This window comes from Bombina bombina, chromosome 7 (assembly GCF_027579735.1).
Source record: "Bombina bombina isolate aBomBom1 chromosome 7, aBomBom1.pri, whole genome shotgun sequence".
NCBI classification, from domain to species: domain Eukaryota; kingdom Metazoa; phylum Chordata; class Amphibia; order Anura; family Bombinatoridae; genus Bombina; species Bombina bombina.
Window position 1 is genome coordinate 148,219,986 of NC_069505.1, and position 21,192 is coordinate 148,241,177.

The 21,192-nt window shown below is 38.2% G+C and overlaps 1 protein-coding gene across 1 annotated transcript in view; it reads left to right on the forward strand.

Annotated features, from left to right (window-relative positions):
- The window catches only part of GAS2 (growth arrest specific 2), a 463,160-nt gene that overhangs the window by 33,472 nt on the left and 408,496 nt on the right, over nt 1–21,192 (forward strand). The window lies entirely within an intron of this gene.

The window sequence follows — 21,192 nt, forward strand, 5'->3', positions numbered from 1 at the left end:
AGACCCGTAACTCCCTAAACTGGCTGCAAAATAAAACCTAACACCTAACGCAAGCGCAGTGTCTATCTACCTGTCAACCGCGATCCCCCGTCGCATCCCTAATAAAGTGTTTAACCCCTAAACCAATGCTCCCGGACCCCGCTGCCACCTACATTAAATGTCTAACCCCCTAATGTGATCCCCTACACTGCCGCCATCTATATTAAAATTATTACCCCCTAATGTGAGCCCCCTACACCGCTACCTATTTTAACTATATTACCCTCTAATTTAATCCCCCTACACCGCCGCCACCTATAATAAATGTATTACCCCCTAAAATACTAAAATGTCCCTACCCTAAACTAAATTACAAATAGCCCTGAAAAGGGCTTTTTGCGTGGCATTGCCTCAAAGTAAACAGCTCTATTACCAGCCCTTAAAAGGGCCTTTGCAGGGCATTGCCCCAAAGTAATCAGCTCTATTACCAGCCCTTAAAAGGGCCTTTTGCAGGGCATTGTCACAAAGTAATCAGCTCTTTTACCTGTAATCTAATCCCCCTACACCGCCGCCACCTATATTAAATATATTAAACCCTAATCTGACCCCCCTACACTGCCGCCACCTATTTAAACTATATTACCCCCTAATATGATCCCCCTACACCGCCGCCACCTATTTAAACTATATTAACCCCTAATGTGAGCCCCCTACACCGCCGCCACCTATATTATATGACTAGCCCCTAATCTGACCCCCTTACACCTCCGCCACCTATCTTAAAATTATTAACCCCTAATCTAATCCCCCTATACCGCCGCCACCTATATTAAATTTATTAACCCCTAAAATACTAAAATTTCCCTACCACTAAACCTAAGTCTAACCCTACAAATAGCCCTGAAAAGGGCCTTTTGCGTGGCATTTCCCCAAAGTAACCAGTTCTATTTCCAGCCCTTAAAAGGGCCTTTTGCGGGGCATTGTCCCAAAGTAATCAGCTCTTTTACCAGCCCTTAAAAGGGCCTTTTGCGGGGCATTGTCCCAAAGTAATCAGCTCTTTTACCAGCCCTTAAAAGGGCCTTTTGTGGGGCATTGTCACAAAGTAATCAGCTCTTTTACCTGTAATCTAATCCCCCTACACCGCCGCCACCTATATTAAATATATTACCCCCTAATCTGACCCCCCTACACTGCCGCCACCTATATTAACCCTAATTATATTAGGGTTAATATAGTTAATATAGTTATATTATATATATTATTAATATAGTTAATAATTAATATAGTTATTATATTATATATTAACTATATTAACCCTATCTAACTCTAACACCCCTAACTTAATTATTATTAAAATAAATCTAAATAATATTAATAATATTAACTAAATTATTCCTATTTAAATCTAAATACTTACCTATAAAATAAACCCTAAGATAGCTACAATATAATTAATAATTACATTGTAGCTATTTAGGGTTTATATTTATTTTACAGGTAACGGTATTTATTTTAAATAGGTACAATAGCTATTAAAAAGTTAACTATTTAATAGCTACCTAGTTAAAATAATTACCAAATTACCTGTAAAATAAATCCTAACCTAAGTTACAAATACACCTACACTATCAATAAAGTAATTAAATAAACTACAAATAGCTAAACTAAAATACAATTAAATACACTAAACTAAATTACAAAAAAAACAAACACTAAATTACAAAAAATAAAAAAATTACAAGAATTTTAAGCTAATTACACCTAATCTAAGCCCCCTAATAAAATAACAAAGCCCCCCAAAATAAAAACATTTCCCTACCCTAATCTAAATTACAAAAAGTAATCAGCTCTATTACCAGCCCTTAAAAGGGCCTTTTGTAGGGCATTGCCCCAAAGTAATCAGCTCTTTTACCTGTAAAAATAAAGAACAACCCCCCCATTACAACCCACCACCCACATACCCCTACTCTAACCCACCCAATCCCCCTTAAAAAAACCTAAGTCTAACCCCCAAGTGCTCCTTACCTGTCCTGAAGACCTGCGGAGAAGGTCCTGTTCCAGGCAGAGAAGTTTTCTTCCAGGCAGCGACCTCTTCTTCTTCCAGGATCCACCCGGCGCGGAGCGGAGGAGTTGAAGACCGATGACCGCGGAGCTGATGACTGTCCATCTGGAACTAAAGACCCGGCGATGCTGGAACTGAAGATCGGTGACGCTTGAACTGAAGACCGGAGCCGGAGCGTGGAGGATCCTCTTCATACGATCGCCGCCGTACACTGAATAGGAATTCAAGGTACGCGATTAAAAATGGCATTCCTTGAATTCCTATTGGCTGATTTGAGCCTTCATATTCAAATCCGTCAATCGGATGCAAGCTACTTTAATTCTATTGGCTGATTTGAATAGCCAATAGAATAAGAGCTACTGTAATTCTATTGGCTGATTAGAATAGCCAATAGATTTACAGTAGCTCTTATTCTATTGGCTATTCAAATCAGCCAATAGAATTAAAGTAGATCACATCCAATTGGCTGATTTGAATTTGAAGGCTTAAATCAGCCAATAGGAATTCAAGGGATGCCATTTTTAATCGCGTACCTTGAATTCCTATTCAGTGTACGGCGGCGATCGTATGAAGAGGATCCTCCACGCTCCGGCTCCGGTCTTCAGTTCCAGCGTCGCCGATCTTCAGTTCCAGCATCGCCGGTCTTCAGTTCCAGATGGACGGTCTTCAGCTCCGCGGTCATCGGTCTTCAACTCCTCCGCGCCGGCTGGATCCTGGAAGAAAAAGAGGTAGCCGCCTGGAAGAAGACTTCTCCGCCTGGAACAGGACCTTCTCTGACGGTCTTCAGGACAGGTAAGGAGCACTTGGGGGTTAGACTTAGTTTTTTTTAAGCAGCGATTGGGTGGGTTAGAGTAGGGGTATGTGGGTGGTGGGTTGTAATGGGGGGGTTGTTCTTTTTTTTTTTTACAGGTAAAAGAGCTGATTACTTTGGGGCAATGCCCCACAAAAGGCCCTTTTAAGGGCTGGTAATAGAGCTGATTACTTTTTTGTAATTTAGATTAGGGTAGGGATATTTTTTTATTTTGGGGGGCTTTGTTATTTTATTGGGGGCTTAGATTAGGTGTAATTAGCTTAAAATTCTTGTAATCTTTTTTTATTTTTTGTATTTTGTGGTTTTTTTTTTGTAATTTAGTTTAGTGTATTTAATTGTATTTTAGTTTAGATATTTGTAGTTTATTTAATTAATTTATTGATAGTGTAGGTGTATTTGTAACTTAGGTTAGGATTTATTTTACAGGTAATTTGGTAATTATTTTAACTAGGTCGCTATTAAATAGTTATTAACTATTTAATAGCTATTGTACCTAGCTAAAATAAATACCAAGTTACCTGTAAAATAAATATAAACCCTAAATAGCTACAATGTAATTATTAATTATATTGTAGCTATCTTAGGGTTTATTTTATAGGTAAGTATTAAGATTTAAATAGGAATAATTTAGTTAATATTATTAATATTATTTAGATTTATTTTAATAATAATTAAGTTAGGAGTGTTAGAGTTAGATAGGGTTAATATAGTTAATATATAATATAATAACTATATTAATTATTAACTATATTAATAATATATATAATATAATAACTATATAAACTATATTAACCCTAATATAATTAAGGTTAATATAGTTAATATAGGTGGCGGCGGTGTAGGGGGGTCAGATTAGAGGTTAATATATTTAATATAGGTGGCGGCGGTGTAGGGGGATTAGATTAGGGGGTAATACATTTATTATAGGTGGCAGCGGTGTAGGGGGATTAGATTACATGTAAAAGAGCTGATTACTTTGTGACAATGCCCCGCAAAAGACCCTTTTAAGGGCTGGTAAAAGAGCTGATTACTTTGGGGCAATGCCCCGCAAAAGGCCCTTTTAAGGGCTGGTAATAGAGCTGGTTACTTTGGGGCACTGCCACGCAAAAGGCCCTTTTCAGGGCTATTTGTAGGGTTAGACTTAGGTTTAGTGGTAGGGAAATTTTAGTATTTTAGGGGTTAATAAATTTAATATAGGTGGCGGTGGTATAGGGGGATTAGATTAGGGGTTAATAATTTTAATATAGGTGGCGGCGGTGTAAGGAGGTCAGATTAGGGGGTAGTACATATACTATAGGTGGCGGCGGTGTAGGGGGCTCACAATAGGGGTTAATATAGTTTTAATAGGTGGCGGCGGTGTAGGGGGATCATATTAGGGGGTAATATAGTTTAAATAGGTGGCGGCAGTGTAGGGGGATCATATTAGGGGGTAATATAGTTAAAATAGGTGGCGGCGGTGTAGGGGGATCATATTAGGGGGTAATATAGTTTAAATAGGTGGCGGCGGTGTAGGGGGATCATATTAGGGGGTTATATAGTTTAAATAGGTGGCGGCGGTGTAGGGGGATCATATTAGGGGGTAATATAGTTTAAATAGGTGGCGGCGGTGTAGGGGGATCATATTAGGGGGTAAAATAGTTAATGTAGCTGGCGGCGGTGTAGGGGGGTCAGATTAGGGGGTAAGACATATGTAGCTGGCGGCGGGGTCCGGGAGCGGTGGTTTAGGGGTTAATATATTTATTATTAGGAGTGAGAGGGGGTATTGCGGATAGAGGGGTATACATGTCGGGCTATGTTTGGGAGGCGTGTTAGACAGTAATGGGTGATTTTATAACTTAGTCATTTTTTTATGCGGCGGCAGTTTCTAAAGTGCCGTAAGTCACTGGCGACTCCAGAAATTTGTACTTACGCAGATTTCTGGACATCGCTAGTTTGTCAGACTTACGGCACTTTAGCATCTGACGGCGCTGTATATGTGATAGCTCGAGTTGCGAGCTGAAACTACGGGCGTCGCAGGTTTCCACGCTTGCACCGAAACCTGCGCCGTATATCGGATCACGCCCTAGATGTTTCTTTGCTTAAATGTTTTGTAGATGATCCATTTATATAGCCCATACAGGTTTTTTTTTTATGTATGGTTTTGTTATTTTTAAAAAACCATTGCTCTGACTCCTAACCAAGCCGCAAAGTTTAAGGAGAATACTGATGTATACCTACTCCAGCTGTTTGTGTAAAGGGTCTTTTCATATGCAAAAGAAGGGAGCGGGGGGAAGTGGCTGCTATTTCCCACTTTCAGTGGGTGTTCCAGTTACCTTTTAAACAGAGCTAAACTGGGAGCTGCTAAGTAAGTTTTTAAATGGTTTTATACTGGATTTTTATATCAGTATCTGTGCATATTATTCTTTATATAAGTGTCTATTACATGCAATTATATGAAAATTGTTGTATACTGTTCCTTTAACGTTCACTAATAGTTTTTGTAAAAATAAGTAATAATAATATTTCCATGGAATAATCATTAGACAAAATTATCATATTTCAGATTTGGCACAAATGACATATTTTAAATAATGCATAAAACATTTGTTTGAACAGCCATTGAGTTTTATTAAAAAAAAAAAAAAAATTGGTAAACAAATGCCGTAGGGAACATTATTATTTTGTTATTATCATTCAAGTGGCACCAGGTATGCAGTGCTGAATAGGGCCATTTGCAGAGATATTTCAATTAAATAATGAAAACATTCACCCATCTTTAATTTTTTAAAGGGACATAAAACCCAAATTTTTCTTTCATGATTCAGGTAGAACAAACAATTTTCCAATGTATTTCTATTATATATCAAATTTGCTTCATTCTCTTGGTATCCTTTATTAAAAGAGTAACAATGCACTACTAGGAGCTAGCTGAACACATTTGGTGAGCCAATGAGAAGAGGCATATCATGTGTAGCAACCAGTCAGCAACTAGCTACCAGTAGTGCATTGCTGTTCCTGAGCCTACCTAGATATGCTTTTCAACCAAGGATACCAAGGAAACAAAGCAAATTAGATAATAGAAGTAAATTAGAAAGATGTTCAGTTTTGAAATTATTGTCACTTTTAGATCAGAATAAAAAAATAAAACAACATTAGGGTCATATTTGAAAGTTATTTTGATAGTATGTGTTCATTGTTCTAACTTAAGACTGTGAGAGGTAAACAACCTTGGCCTAGATTCACAAACCCTCATGGGTTACAGAGGGGCCTTTTTCTAAAGGCCAAATCATGTTTAAAATTAATTAACAGACTCTCTCAGCCTGTGTGCGCACAATGAGCTGTTTTGGCCATAAAAAAGTATCACAAATCAGTTGTTTTTGGTAATGCCGGTGACTTCATCAAAGATGTGTGGTGATGTCACAAAGAGGTGGGGTTATTGTAGCTGCAAGGGAGCTGGATGGGGAACGTGATTCAAACCCCTTGTTTTTAGCTGAGCATTGAGCCAAAGAAAATGGAGCCATAAGCTACCGACGTTGCTGACAGTTAAAATAGCTTACGGCTTCATTTTAGTACCAGGTTTCCATTGAAATATTATGCACACTGCGTGCATTCGCTTTTTTCCTCTAGGTGTAAATTAACGTTGTGTTAACGCTTCCATCCGATGTTGGATTTTCTGAAAATCAAGTTAGTTGCAATGGTAACCCGACCTTACACTATAAAATGTACGTTAAACGTCTGCACTCCTCATCTGTGATCACCTCTAAAGAGAAACTACATTTTTGCCCGTTTGCAGGAGCACAATAATTAACCAGCCATTACAAGTGGCTGATTATTGCTAACATGAGCTAGCGGTAGCAATTAGCACCCTCCAAAAATTAACCAGAGGTCAATTTTCTAAATGTGCACTAAATGCCCTCAAAATAGAGGGCATTGTAGTTTTTAATTAAAAGAAATGTAACATTTTTTTTAAAATTAAAAACAAATGCACTAGGCAGTTTTGGGGCTTTAAAGTTGGTGGGAGTGGGGAGTTAGGAAAAAACGGCACTAAAAAGTGCCTTTACATTGCGGTCTATGGGAACTGCGTGTTCCCATAGACCCCAATTTAAATATATATGCACTAGTCCTCAAGCCCGTGTACACGGGCCATTTTTTGCAGTACAGCGGTCCCACCCCTTGCTCTCTCTCTTTCTCCCCTCTCTTTTTCTCTCTCTTTCTCCCCTCTCTTTTTCTCTCTCTTTTTCCCCTCTCTTTTGCTCTCTCTTTCTCCCCTCTCTTTTGCTCTCTCTTTCTCCCCTCTCTTTTGCTCTCTCTTTCTCCCCTCTCTTTTGCTCTCTCTCTCTCCCCTCTCTTTTGCTCTCTCTTTCTCCCCTCTCTTTTGCGCTCTCTCTCCCCTCTCTTTTGCTCTTTCTCTCCCTCTTTTGCTCTCTCTCTCTCCCTCTTTTGCTCACTCTCTCTCCTCTCGTTTGCTCTCACTCTCTCCTCTCGTTTGCTCTCTCTCTCATTTGCTCTCTCTCTCTCCTCTTGTTTGCTCTCTCTCCTCTCGTTTGCTCTCTCTCTATCCTCTCGTTTGCTCTCACTCTCTCCTCTCGTTTGCTCTCTCTCCTCTCGTTTGCTCTCTCTCTCCTCTTGTTTGCTCTCTCTCTCATTTGCTCTCTCCTCTCCTTTGCTCTCTCTCACCTCTCCTTTGCTCTCTCGCTCCTCTCCTTTGCTCTCTCTCTCCCTCTCTTTTGTGCTCTCTCCCCCTCTCTCTTGTGCTCTCTCCCCCTCTCTCTTGTGCTCTCTCCCCCCTCTCTTTTGTGCTCTCCCCCCCTTTCTTTTGTGCTCTCTTCCCCCTTTCTTTTGTGCTCTCTTCCCCCTCTCTTTTGTGCTCTCTTCCCCCTCTCTTTTGTGCTCTCTCTCCCCCCTCTCTTTTGTGCTCTCTCTCCCCCCTCTCTTTTGTGCTCTCTCTCCCCCCTCTCTTTTGTGCTCTCTCCCCCCTCTCTTTTGTGCTCTCTCTCTCCCCTCTCTTTTGTGCTCTCTCCCCCTCTCTTTTGTGCTCTCCCCCTCTCTTTTGCGCTCTCTCTCCCCCTCTTTTGTGCTCTCCCCCCCTCTCTTTTGTGCTCTCTCCCCCTCTCTTTGGTGCTCTCTTCCCCCTCTCTTTTGTGCTCTCTCCCCCTCTCTTTTGCTGTCTCTCTCCCTCTCTTTATCCCCCCTCTTCTGCTGCTCTCTCTATCTTCCCTTTTTAGAGCTCTCAGTCTCACTGACTGCAGTTGGCATCTGGCCCCACCCTCCCCTGCCCACGCCACGCCCGGCCCCGTCCGTGCCACGCCTGACCACGCCCACTCCACGCCAGCCATGCCACGCCCGGTCACGCCCACTCCACCACACGCGACCCCAGATGCCAGGAGGAGGTCAGTTGGATGGCCAGGTGTGTTTGTCCTCGCACGCAGTCTCTACTGCGCATTACAGCTTCGGACAAACACACTTGGCCTTTTATTATATAGGATATGCTTATATTTATATGTATTTCAGTGGTAATACTGTATGTGTATTTACACACATTAACTCATAAATAAATATGTATATATATGCATATACATATATATTTGATTGCTGCCATCGCTGAGCAACTTACCCTGTTTTCTGGTGCTGAAGTTCTTTGGGTCTTGGCATCAGAATGAGGCTGCCGTAGAAACCTAAGGAAGCGTGCTCTCATGAGTGCACTGCTTCCTTATAGCACTGGTATTACAAAGTGGAGCACTAATATCGCCCATATTTTTTAACTAAAAGCAAATAATATTTTTAATTATAATTATTTCTTCCACTTTATAAATATATTTAATATGTATTGCTGCCTTAGGCATAGCTCTAGTTTGAATTTTGTAGATATGTGCTTGCATATATTTTGTATATGGAAATACATACAGATATTTCCATAAGAACATAAGTGCATCTATTCCTATACATGGGACAACAATAAATATTACATATTACAATTTTTTTTTACATTAAAACACAAATTAATTGCAAGTTTTAAAATTTCAATGGGTAATAGACATGTGCACAGCAGAAAAATTTGTTTTGGTTCATTTTGGACCATTCGGATACATTCAAATGTATTTGTTTCGGATTCATTCTGATTCAAATAAATTCGGATGTATTCGTTTCAGATTCGATTTGTAAATTCAGAAGTTTGGTATGTGTTATGTTGATTCAGATGGTTCCAAGTTACACAAACGGAATTATTTCACTTTTCTATCTCACTAAATCTCACTAAATTCATTTTTACACTAAATTGTAATTAGTCCATGGCCATTTGACTGTAACGAATAAATCCTAACTAATTCAGATTTATTCGTTACAAATGCATTCGGATTAGTTTAGTTTCGTTGCTAGGGTAATTCGGAAATTCGAATCGATTTGAATCTCCAAATTTGTTGAATTGGTCCGAATTTTGATTCCGAACGAAACGCACATGTCTAATGGGTAATAGGTCTCAAAAAGCAGATTTTCAGGATTACCTTGGATGAGAGCAGATAAAATAACCAGGTTTACTAATCAGCTGATTGGTTCACCTGTGCTCCAGCTAGGGTTGCCACTTCGGCAATGTTTTCCTGGACACTTATGAGTTACACATGCTGCAGGGTTCGCAAGAAGGAACATATATTGTGCTGTTCATCAGCACTATTCATGTGATGTCCAGAGGCACAATACGTTTCTGCCTCCTTACCCTGCAGCATGTGTAACTCATAAGTGTCCAGGAAAATATAGCTGAGGTGGCAACCCTAGCTCCAGCTGAGCTATCCTCTAAATCTAGCCTGTAAAGGAGGCCTGAGTACAGGTTTGAAAGCCAGTGATATATATTATACTTGATGTATTTTTTTTATCTATTTGCTATATAACTTTTAAACTGTGTAAAAAAAATATACAAAAATGTTACTGTTCTGTCTCTGTCTTATCCATAAAAGAATGTTTCAAATTGCATTACAGTGCTTTGCATTTTGTGCTCAATTAAATAACCTTTTCTGTTGGCTTTGTCACTGGCAGCCAGTGAGCTGTGGAGTCCTAGGAGTCAGGTGAACACAATCATGCACGTCTTGCTGTATTTAAACTTCAACTGTTTTTACTTAAAGGGACATGAAACAACTTTCTAATTTACTTTGTTGAAAATCATATTTAGGTAGGCTCAGGGGCTGGGATCTAGCTGCTGATTAGTGGCTGCTCATATATGCCTAATTTCATTGGCTTACCGATGCGTTTAGCTAACTCCCAGTCGTGTATTGCTACTCTTTTAATAAAGGCTATCAAGCAAAATTGATAACAGATGTAAATTGGAAAATTGCTTAAAAATGTATGTTCTATCTGCATCATAAAAGAAAAATGTTGGGTTTCATGTTCCTTTCTTAAGACTGCTGCTCCTTATCTCGTCTGCCGCCTCTGAGGCTGTGGGCATCAATCTGCCTGATCGCATCTGATCGGGTTGATTGACACCCCCTGCTAGCGGCCGATTATCCCGCTAATCTGCAGGGGGCGGTATTGCACAAGCAGTTCACCAGAACTGCTTGTGCAATGTTAAATGCCGACAGCGTATGCTGTCGGCATCCAGCTTTGTCTGGTGGATAGGATACACTACAGCGTATAATGCCCGCAGAGATTGATGTTGGTGTTTAAATACTAGTGCACGGGCCCTCACAGGATATGTGCATATGCTGCAGAGAAAACAGTAATAACTTTCACTGAAAGCAGTTTTGCTAATGGAAGTAGATTGCAAAAATGCTACTTTTTCAAACTGAAATTCACCCATGCACATTTACATTTTGACCTTTCTATCCCTTTAATTGTGGTTTTGGATGCACAGATCTCCTGTTATCTTTTGTAAGCCACCTCCCATACATTTTGTAAGCCACCTCCCAAACATATTTATATACATTACATATTTGTGTTGTTTAATGTAATAGACTTACTTTTTGTGTTTTTGCTTATGGGGTTTATCCTTGTCCGTCAATAGAATAGTGACTGTAGTCTTTATCAGACAGTGAGAATTAGATCTCTAGGGATTAATTATCAACAGAGATGCATTGCCTTTTAGTTTTAATATTAACCGAAACAGAGTTAATAGCCCTTACTTAATTCAAATATATTTTAACATATTTGATTGTTGTTCTTTCGTATAAATAATAAAAGATTTTTGAATGTACATTCCCTTTTAAATGTTTTTTACATTCCAAACACAAAGCAAATACTCCTTATTCAAAGGGACAAAGCCCAATAGCCAGTGAAACATAGCTCCTAAAACTTTACATAAAACAGGATGAGATATGGGGGTCGAATTATGAATCAGCGGATGCTGCTTCCGACCCACTCCGCTTTAGGTCCTAAGACCGCTGCACCTTAACTCGTCCACCACCTTTGAGGTGGCAGACAGCAATCAGCCCGAACAGATACGATCGGGTTGATTGACACCCTCTGCTCTCGAATCTGCAGGGGGCAGCATTGCACCAGCGTATGCTGTCAGCATTTATCGATGTGCGGCGGACATGATATGATACAGCGTATCATGTCTGTCTGCACCTTAATAAATTGACCCCAAGTTCTGTGCATATCCTAAGAGGGCTAATTAATTAAAATTAGTTTGCAATTTTTTTTTTTAAATTGCTGGCAAGTATTTTAAAATAATTTTCAAAAATAAGCAAAATGATTTCCATAGCTAAGCTGCCAGGAGCAGCCAACTCCACCACCCCTCAGTGTTTAGACAAAGGAATTGCATTTAAACTGAGTTCACAGCAGATAATCCCTATGCATTTTTGCATTCTACCAAAACAACAATGGATATAGTTACAGCCATAGAAGTAAATGTGTGGGGGAGTTAAAGCTTTACAATTCAGAAATTAAAAAGAAAGGGTTAATGGCGAGGCACTGCAATATAAATTTGCAGGTAAAGTAATTAAAGTACATATTATTATATTGTGTCTCTATCCCAACTTGTTTTATGTCCCTTTAACATTTTTGATTAATCTACATAGATTTATACATAATATGCTTCACTAAATCTTAAAAAAATGTGTGCTTGACTATTCATTTTTGCATGAATTACTGGAACCATTTCCTGTGGTCCGATGAGACCAAGATAAACTTATTTGGTTCAGATGGTGTCAAGCGTGTGTGGTGGCAACCAGGTGAGACAAGTGTGTCTTGCCTACAGTCAAGCATGTTGGTGGGAGTGTCATGGTGTGGGCCTGCATGAGTGCTGCCAGCACTGGGGAGCTACAGTTCATTGAGGGAACCATGAATGAATGCCAACATGTACTATGACATACTGAAGCAGAGTATGATCCACTCCCTTCAGAGACTGGGCCGCAGGGCTGTATTCCAACATGATAACGACCCCAAACACACCTCCAAGATTACCACTGCCTTGCTAAAGAAGCTGAGGGTAAAGGTGATGGATTTGCCAAGCATGTCTCCAGACCTAAACCCTATTAAGCATCTGTGGGACATCCTCAAACGGAAGGTGGGGGAGCACATGGTCTCTAACATCCACCAGCTCTGTGATGTTGTCATGGAGGAGTGGAAGAGGACTCCAGTGGCAACCTGTGAAACTCTGGTGAACTCCATGCCCAAGAGGGTTAAGGCAGTGCTGGAAAATAATGGTGGAGACACAAAATATTGACACTTTGGGCCCTATTTGGACATTTCCACTTAGGGGTGTACTCACTTTTGTTGCCAACGGTTTAGACATTTATGGCTGTGTATTTAGTTATTTTGAGGGGACAGCAAATTTACACTGTTATGCAGGCTGTACACTCACTACTTTACATTGTAGCAAAGTGTCATTTTTTCAGTGTTGTCACATGAAAAGATATAATAAAATATTTACAAAAATGTGAGGGGTGTACTCACTTTTGTGAGATACTGTATATACCGATTGTCATTGACTCACCCATGTGTTCAGTTAGAAACCAGTAGTGTATTGCTGCTCCTTCAACAAATGATACCAAGAAAATGAAACATATTAGATAATAGAAGTAAATTAGAAAGTTGTTTAACATTGTATTCTCAATCTGAAATGTGAAAGCATTTTTTTGGATTTCATGTCCCTTTAATTCAGTATAAATTGAATGTATATTAGGCATTCAACATTAATTTTTTTCAAAACCACAAATTTAAATATTGTTTGTTTTATACTTATATTAGTCTACGACATTGATCGCTAACCTTGGCAACCTAGCTGTATTAAAACTACATTTCCCATGATGATTAGGAACTCTGCAGTCTAGTCTAGCAACATGGGAAATATAGTTCTGAAACATCAGTGGTGCCAAGGTTAGCGATCACTGTCATAGACTAATATAAGTATAAGATAATCAATATTTAAATGTAATACTTTAAATGTTCACATTCAATATTCTTATGTTTGTATTGGACTCATAGATATATTACATTGGTAGAAAGAATGTCAAGGGTAAAATTTTGTTTGAAAATTTGAAAGCCAAAATTCAAACATCCACATATTCTATCAGATATAGACTGTAATGCCTTAGTTAATGCAATTAAAAAGCATAACTGTGTGTAATAAGCAGGCTTTACTTTTTTAAGTATGTGTTGTCATTGTCCAATGTCTTGGACATTGCAATGCCAATGATCAAAAACTCGCCAGCATGTAGACACATGATGCAAAATCTTTGGGGTTCTTTTTTGAGCATTATATTGTATTATTAGTGTCCCTCCTTCACATCCAGAACCATGCATAGTGAGATAAACTATGCCAGCCTCCTAGTTAAAAAAAATAGTGACATAATGCAATAGCCTACCTAGGTATGCATTTCAACAATGGACACAAAAAGAAAATGGTATATTTTATAAAAGAAGAAAATTGAAACATTTCTTAAAATTGTATGCTCTATATTAATCAAGAAAGTTTAATTTTGACTTTCATGCCCCTTAACTGGAACTCAGTTGAACACATTGGGTGAGCCAATGAAAAGAGACATTTGTGTGTAGCTATCAATCACCAGCTAGCTCCCAGTAGTGATTACTGCTCTGAAGCTGACTTTAACTTTGTGTTTAAACTCAGTTTATTCCACCCTAAAATGGTTATGATTATGATTATCATTAGTTTGTTGTATTTTTTAACTCCACTAGAAAAGGTTCAAGTTCAAAACATTGTAGTAGAAACCTACCTAACTACAAATATGTATATCACAGGAACTTTATTAATTGAGTCCTTGTTACCCTTGTATATGGAGCTATGTCCGTTAAGCAAATTCACAAGTAACCCGTCCCATAGGAATGGAATGTCAAATAAATGTTCAGTTCTTGAATGTGTGATTATTCCTACTTCAAAGTAAATTATAATCAATAGGCAAGAAATATGTAACTAGTCAATTCTAAGTTTGTTTATAAGGTGATATTACTTGTAATAAATGTGACAAGAAGCATGTAATGAACCACACGTTGTACTTGCATGCTTTCACTCGAGAAACCCAAAAGGTCGAAATTCCACAATTTGGGGCATAACTTAGTCTCCAGCACTAGATCTTTTAAACTCTTGTGAAGCAACGTCAAGTCGCACTGGTGCAGGTAGTACCGCTCAAGGCATGTCCCTTGCCGTTCTCCACAAGTTGCCTAGGGGACTGTATATCATGTTAATCCACTAATGTATATCGTGCCACTCCTGCCACTCCACTCAGAATTACCCCTAGGCGTTGCTCCAATGCTGTAATACCGCTGTCGGTCTCCAGGTAAAAACACATGCACATGGGCAGCACTGAAATAAAGGAGCCCTCCCACCGGCTCCAATGATAACAACTTAATCCGCAATGTCCAAAGATGTACTGGAAAATAAAAGTTGCATACAACTTAGCATTTATTGGTATACATTAAAAATTATAAAAGCTCAGTCACAAAACTGGTACAGACATGCTTAATATCCTATGCATTTCATGCCTATGGGGCACTTAGTCAGGGATTTCAGAATCTCTCATTCACCTGTATTTAGAGCAATATCTATTAACTCATTAACTCTCCATAAGTCACAACATAAAAACATATCTGCTGTCCTTAATATATTACCTGTTACTATACAGACTGGATAAATGCAATTATTATCTATTAAATTCAAATATTTGTAGACATATTGGTATAGTATACAGGTTTACTAAAGTATTAGATAAGGAAAAAATGGCATAATTATTATTATTATTATTATTATTATCATTTATTTGTATAGCGCCTCCAAATTCCGTAGAGCTGGGTACAATGATAGGGGTATACAATGACAAAGATTTGTGATACAATACAAAACATAACAAGACTAAACAAAGCTAGCACAAGAGGAAGAGGGCTCTGCTCCGGAGAGCTCACAGTCTATAAGTTTAGGGTGCAGAGACATAAGGTTGGGGTAGCTTGTTACATCGGTTGTATTTACAGCAGTGAGTCAGGCAGTTCATGTACTTGTATTAGCTTGGTTTGGATGCGGGATGGAGGAGAGATGGTAAGCCTTTCTGAATAGGTGGGTTTTCAAGGATCTTCTGAAGCTATACAAGGTTGGAGACAGTCTGATGGAGCGGGGTAGAGAGTTCCAGAGGACAGGAGCAGCACGTGCAAAGTCTTGGAGGCGGGAGTGGGATGTAGAGATAACAGGAGTGTAGAGACGTAGGTCAGAGGTTGATCGAAGAGGACGGGATGGGGAGTATTTCACGATGAGAGCGGAAATATAGTTGGGAGTTAGACTGTTGAGTGCTTTGTAGGTTAGGGCTAATACTTTAAATTGTATTCTGGAGTGTATGGGGAGCCAGTGTAGAGACTGGCAGAGCAGAGCAGCTGATGTAGATCGTCGACTTAGGTGGATGAGTCTAGCAGAAGCATTCATAATAGATTGGAGGGAGGAGAGGTGGTGTTTTGGAAGGCCATTTAAGAGTAGATTGCAATAATCAATGCGTGACAGGATGAGGGAATGAATACGTATTTTTGTAGTATTTTGAGTAAGGAAGGGACGAATTCTGGAAATGTTGCGTAGGTGTGAATGGCAGGATTTGGTAAGCGTTTGTATATGTGGGTTGAATGTGAGTTCTAAGTCTAGTGTGACCCCAAGGCAGTGGACCTGGGGTGAGGTGTTGAGAATAGAGTCTCCAACCATCAGAGAAATGTCAGGTGTCGGATGTCTCGAAGAGCAGCTCAGTTTTGGACAGATTGAGTTGGAGGTGGTGTGAAGACATCCAAGAGAAAATTGCAGAGAGCCAGTCAGAAATCTGGTTGAGTAAAGAGGGAGAGATATCAGGAGAGGAAAGATAGATTTGGGTATCATCAGCATATAGGTGGTACTGGAATCCAAAGGAGGCTATAAGTTTTCCAAGACAGGATGTATAAAGAGAGAAAAGCAAGGGACCCAAGACAGAGCCTTGCGGTACTCATTCATTTTTATTGCAGATTAAGATATAGAAGTAATGAGCAATCTGGTAAATAACATTCTGAAAATCTAAAAACAAAGAAAAATAAACTATATGTAAATTAGACCGAGAAAAAAAGCAAAAAACAAAAACTTGTTCTGACTGCATAGAGTGTATGGTGAAGTTATGTTAGTGTTGTGTTGTACTGTGTAAATGTGAGTCTGACTAATTTAGGAGGTATATTTTAAGTGTAAACTTAAAGATGTGTGTGCAGAGAATAACAAAGTATGCTGGAGTTGTTATAGTGTACCTATGCTTGTGAATTAAGTTAAAAATGTGTGCTTAAAAGAAATGTAAACTAGATTTATTCCCAAGCGAAGAAAGGCCATTGTCACAACCACATTGTAATTACAAAGAGCAGCCCAATATGGAAATAGTTTAAAAACTTTGAGCTTTATTGAGAGCTCATCGTTAAAATATCACAGACAATTTGGTCCTGCACACTTCCTGATGCGTTTCGTGCTTAGGCTTGAGCTTTTTGATAAATAAAAATGTAACTTTGTTAACATGTAGAATATGTACTAAAAGGATTATTAAATAATGTCTGGATTTGAATATGCTGCAAACCTATTGATAATTTTGCTTTGGTGTGAGTGTTATAGATTTGTTAATGTCTTGGTAATAGCAGGACTGGATCTTAGCCATAAAGACACCAGGATTCTCAGGGTTACATATATAGATATGGAAAATGCCAAGACAGGGACTCTGTAAAACAGAAGTAGACTAAATTGTAAGAGGACTTGGAACAAAGAAGTTTGGAACACCAGTATTCATTAGCAGAAAGATAGAGAGGCAGGAAGATAATTAAAGCATAACTCAGACCCTATATTAGTTGCCACAAATGAAGCCATGGAAAGGTATTCTTCTAAATAGGCAACATTCGAGGTTCTTTTATAATAATTTGTTTTACTTAAAAGTAGTGAGATTATCAAAATTAATCAGCATTTGTATTCTTCTTTTTGGAAGATTTGCTTTATTTTGCTGTATCACATGAGTTGATTAAATGAGACTACCACAAGTGAAAAGTGAAAAAGCGGGGGTTATTTTGGCATATTTTAGGTCTATCCCAGGTGAAAATATACAGTATGTAGAATCACAGAGGAGCAATTTAGAAGCCGAAGGCAGCATTTTTGGCATGCCTCCCTGAAGGGTTTATCCTAAATACAAATGTTCTTTCATGCCAATTTATGCACAACTAAAGGAGGTGACTGTGCCCTTATGGATAATGAAAGAGGCATTGTCTAGTAATCATGTCAGCTGCTAAAAGTTTAGTGCTTTTAAGTTAGGATATAAGCCACATTCAAGTTCATTGATCTACAAATAAATATGTTAATGTCTGTGAGAGAACAATATTTTGCATCCTTTAAAATTATTCCTGCTAGATGCTTAAACCTCAAGTTGTAGAGAGTGAATAACACCCCTATGGCAGCCAGTGAGTTAAAGTATTTACTAAATAATTTATGCCTATTTGATATATATATATATATATATATATATATATATATATTCACACAAATTTTAATGTTTTCATAATATGAAGGATTGCAGAATTTTTGAATTTAGTGAGGCTATCAAATTTTGTGAAACCTGTGCATTTTATTGTATGCCTACATCAATCCTGTGAAAAATGATGAAGTAATATTACCTTTATCACACAGAGAGAGGGTGAAATTGGTTTACCCATAAATTAAGTATAACATTCTATATTATTTAGTTGACATCAATGTGTAAATAAAACTATTAAACTTTTAAAAGGTCACTACAATTTTGTAGTAAATAATCTCAGAAATAAGTGTATTAATTGTACACATCTCAGAAATTATTAGCTACCATTGATATAAACATGATAATATTATATAGATTCTTCTTGTTACAACCAGATTTTAAAATAAACTACCACATAATGTAAAACAAAAAGTATCCAACCCCTTTATTTATTATGTTGTGAATTTCACTTGGTGATTTGTTCCACAGCATAACTGCTCTTCATATAAAAAAAAAAAACTTTTATTTTTTAAAAGTAAAAATATATCCTTTAAATTATCATTAAAGGGACATTCTAGTGTAAATATTGTTACTTTTAAACACAATTCTTGTTAAGGTGTAAGCACATAGGGGCCAATTTATCAGTGTGTGAGCAGACATGATACGAAGTAGCGTATCATGTCCGCCGCACATCGATAAATGCCGACAGCATACGCTGTCGGCTTTTATCATTGCACCAGCAGTTCTTATGAACTGCTGATGCTATGACGCCCCCTGCAGATTCGCGGCCAATCGGTTGCTAGCAGGGGGTGTCAATCAACCCGATCGTATTCGACAGGTTATAGAGCGAGCTTGATAAATATGCCCCATAGTCTGAATTGTGCTGCAGAAAAACACCTCTAATGTGATTTGAGCATACATATGCATAACCTCATTATTCACTAGCACACATAAACTGACACTTTGAAAAACTGTCAAATGTATTCAGATAAGGGGCGGCTTAGAAATCAGCATATGAGCCTATCTAGGTTTAACCTTCAACTAAGAATACCAGGAGCAAAGCAAAGCAAAGCAAAATTAATGATAAAAGCGAAACGGAAAGTTGTTTAAAATTACAAGCCCTATCTGAATCATGAAAATTTAATTTTGACTAGACTGTCCCTTTAAAGGAAATAAAACACATCTTGCTTGTGTGTAACAATTGTGTTTATCCTATACTTCCTAGAAGGATAAAATACCTTATTGATTAAAAGGACACTAAACCCATTTTTTTTCTTTCATGATTCAGATAGAGCAGGCAATTGTAAGGAACTTTCTATTTTATTCCTATTATCACATTTTCTTTGTTCTCTTGCTATCTTTATTTGAAAAGCAGGAATGTAACGCTTAGGAGCCAGCACATTTTTGGTTCAGCACCCTGGATAGGGCTTGCTTATTGGTAGCTACATTTAGAGGTTTTTTATGTGCCTTTAACAGGACATCTTGCAAGGCTATTGGAATCAACACCGGAAAAAATGTTCATTTATTAAAGAAGTTTGTTGCTTGATACAGAGGCTGGCAGAAATAATGTGCATGTTTTATATCTAAAAATAACAAATACTTAAAGGGACAGTAAACACCTTGCAATTACAATACATTTCTGCTGTGCTGCTATAGAGTAACATAGCCAAGTCGTAACATTTTTAAGACAAATTAACATCCTTTTTACTGCAATTATTTTTCAAAAGCCAAACTCCAGCCACCATTTGCCTTATTTGGAGGAGCCAATCTGGGCTTTAGTCCACAGAGTAGCCACTGTCATAAAGGTAGTATATATATAGTAAACAGTTTTGCAATTATCAGTTAAAGCCAATTAGGGATAGTTATGTAGCAGAGCTAGCCTTGAGAAGTCAGCAGGTTGCATTTCAAGTTCTGAGCATTAAAAATAAATAATGAAAGTATACTGCAAACTTGTTTCACTGTGCATAACTTAACATTTATATACCATTTATATACACAAGGGGGCCTATTTAAGAAGGTGCGAGCGAACATGATCCGATATTGTGGATCATATCCACCGCACATTAATAAATGCCGACAGCATACGCTGTCAGCATTTATCATTGCACCAGCAGTTCTTGTGAACTGCTGGTGCAATACCGCCCCCTGCAGATTCGCTGCCAATCGGCCGCTAGCAGGGGGTGTCAATCGAACCTATCGTATTCGATCGGGTTGATTTCCGGCCTCTGAGCAGGCGGACAGGTTATGGAGCAGCGGTCTTTAGACACACGGGGCATCAAGCTCCATACGGAGCTTGATCAATTTGCCCCAAGGTGTTTACTGTACCATTAAATGGCAATTTGAGTGTTAAAAATTGCTATATTTTTTTAGAGCATTTCTTTTTAGAGACTTCCTTTTGTCTGACTGTATGTTTAACCATTGCATTAGTAATAAATACATGGACAAAACTGTACTTATCTGCTACTGCAAATGAGGATACAGCTGGGGAGCAAATGAGAATTAGGCATACACACGTATGCACCAATTACTGGCCATATCCTCATGAAAACCCAACATTTTCTTTTGTAATTCAGACAGAGCATACACTTAAAAAAATCCAATTTACTTCTGTTGTCAAATCTTCTTAATTTCCATAGTATTCTTTCTTAAAGAGATACATAGGTAGGTGTCTGGAACACTCTATGGCAGGAAATAGTGTAGGCATTTTGTGCTCTTGCAAATGGGTAACATGCTTGCAAAACTGCTGCAATATAGTGCTCCAGACACATGCACACTCCTGAGCTTACGTCTCTGATTTTCAACAAACGATACCAAGAGAACAAAGGAAATTTGATAGTAGAAGTAAATTAGAAAGTTGTTGAAAACTGCATGCTCTATCTGAATCATGAAAGAAAAATGTTGGTTTCCATGTCCCTTTTACAGGAGTTAAACACATAATAAAAACAAGGGGATTTGATTAAAAATAAATGTTCTAAATAAACAGAACACTTTATTTTTCTTCTGTAATGTCGCATTATATTCTGTCACATGGTTTTTCCAAAAAGTAATATCCCTTTTAACGTTTCAATCTAGGTTTTTTTTAATCCTTTTTTATTTCAATTATGAGAGATATTCTATTCTATGTTCCATAAAAGTCTAGACTCTATTATCAAAACCTATGCAAGTACCCAGTAGAACAAAAACCAGTGTTCCTCTGCATCACAGCCACAAAACCCACAAAAAAAGAACATGGCCTAGTTTTCTGATATTGTTTACAGTCGATCATTATTTAGAAATATCAGCAGATAGTTTCAATGACTTTGCTGGCAAAACACAAGAACTGTCCTCTGTTTTAAACTGCACCAAAAAGAAAGTTCTCTGTGTAGACGCATAAGAATCTCACTGTTCAGCCCAGTTACAGGGGGAGGAATTCACCCTTGCAAGTTTGTTGAAACTGTTACATGCCATTA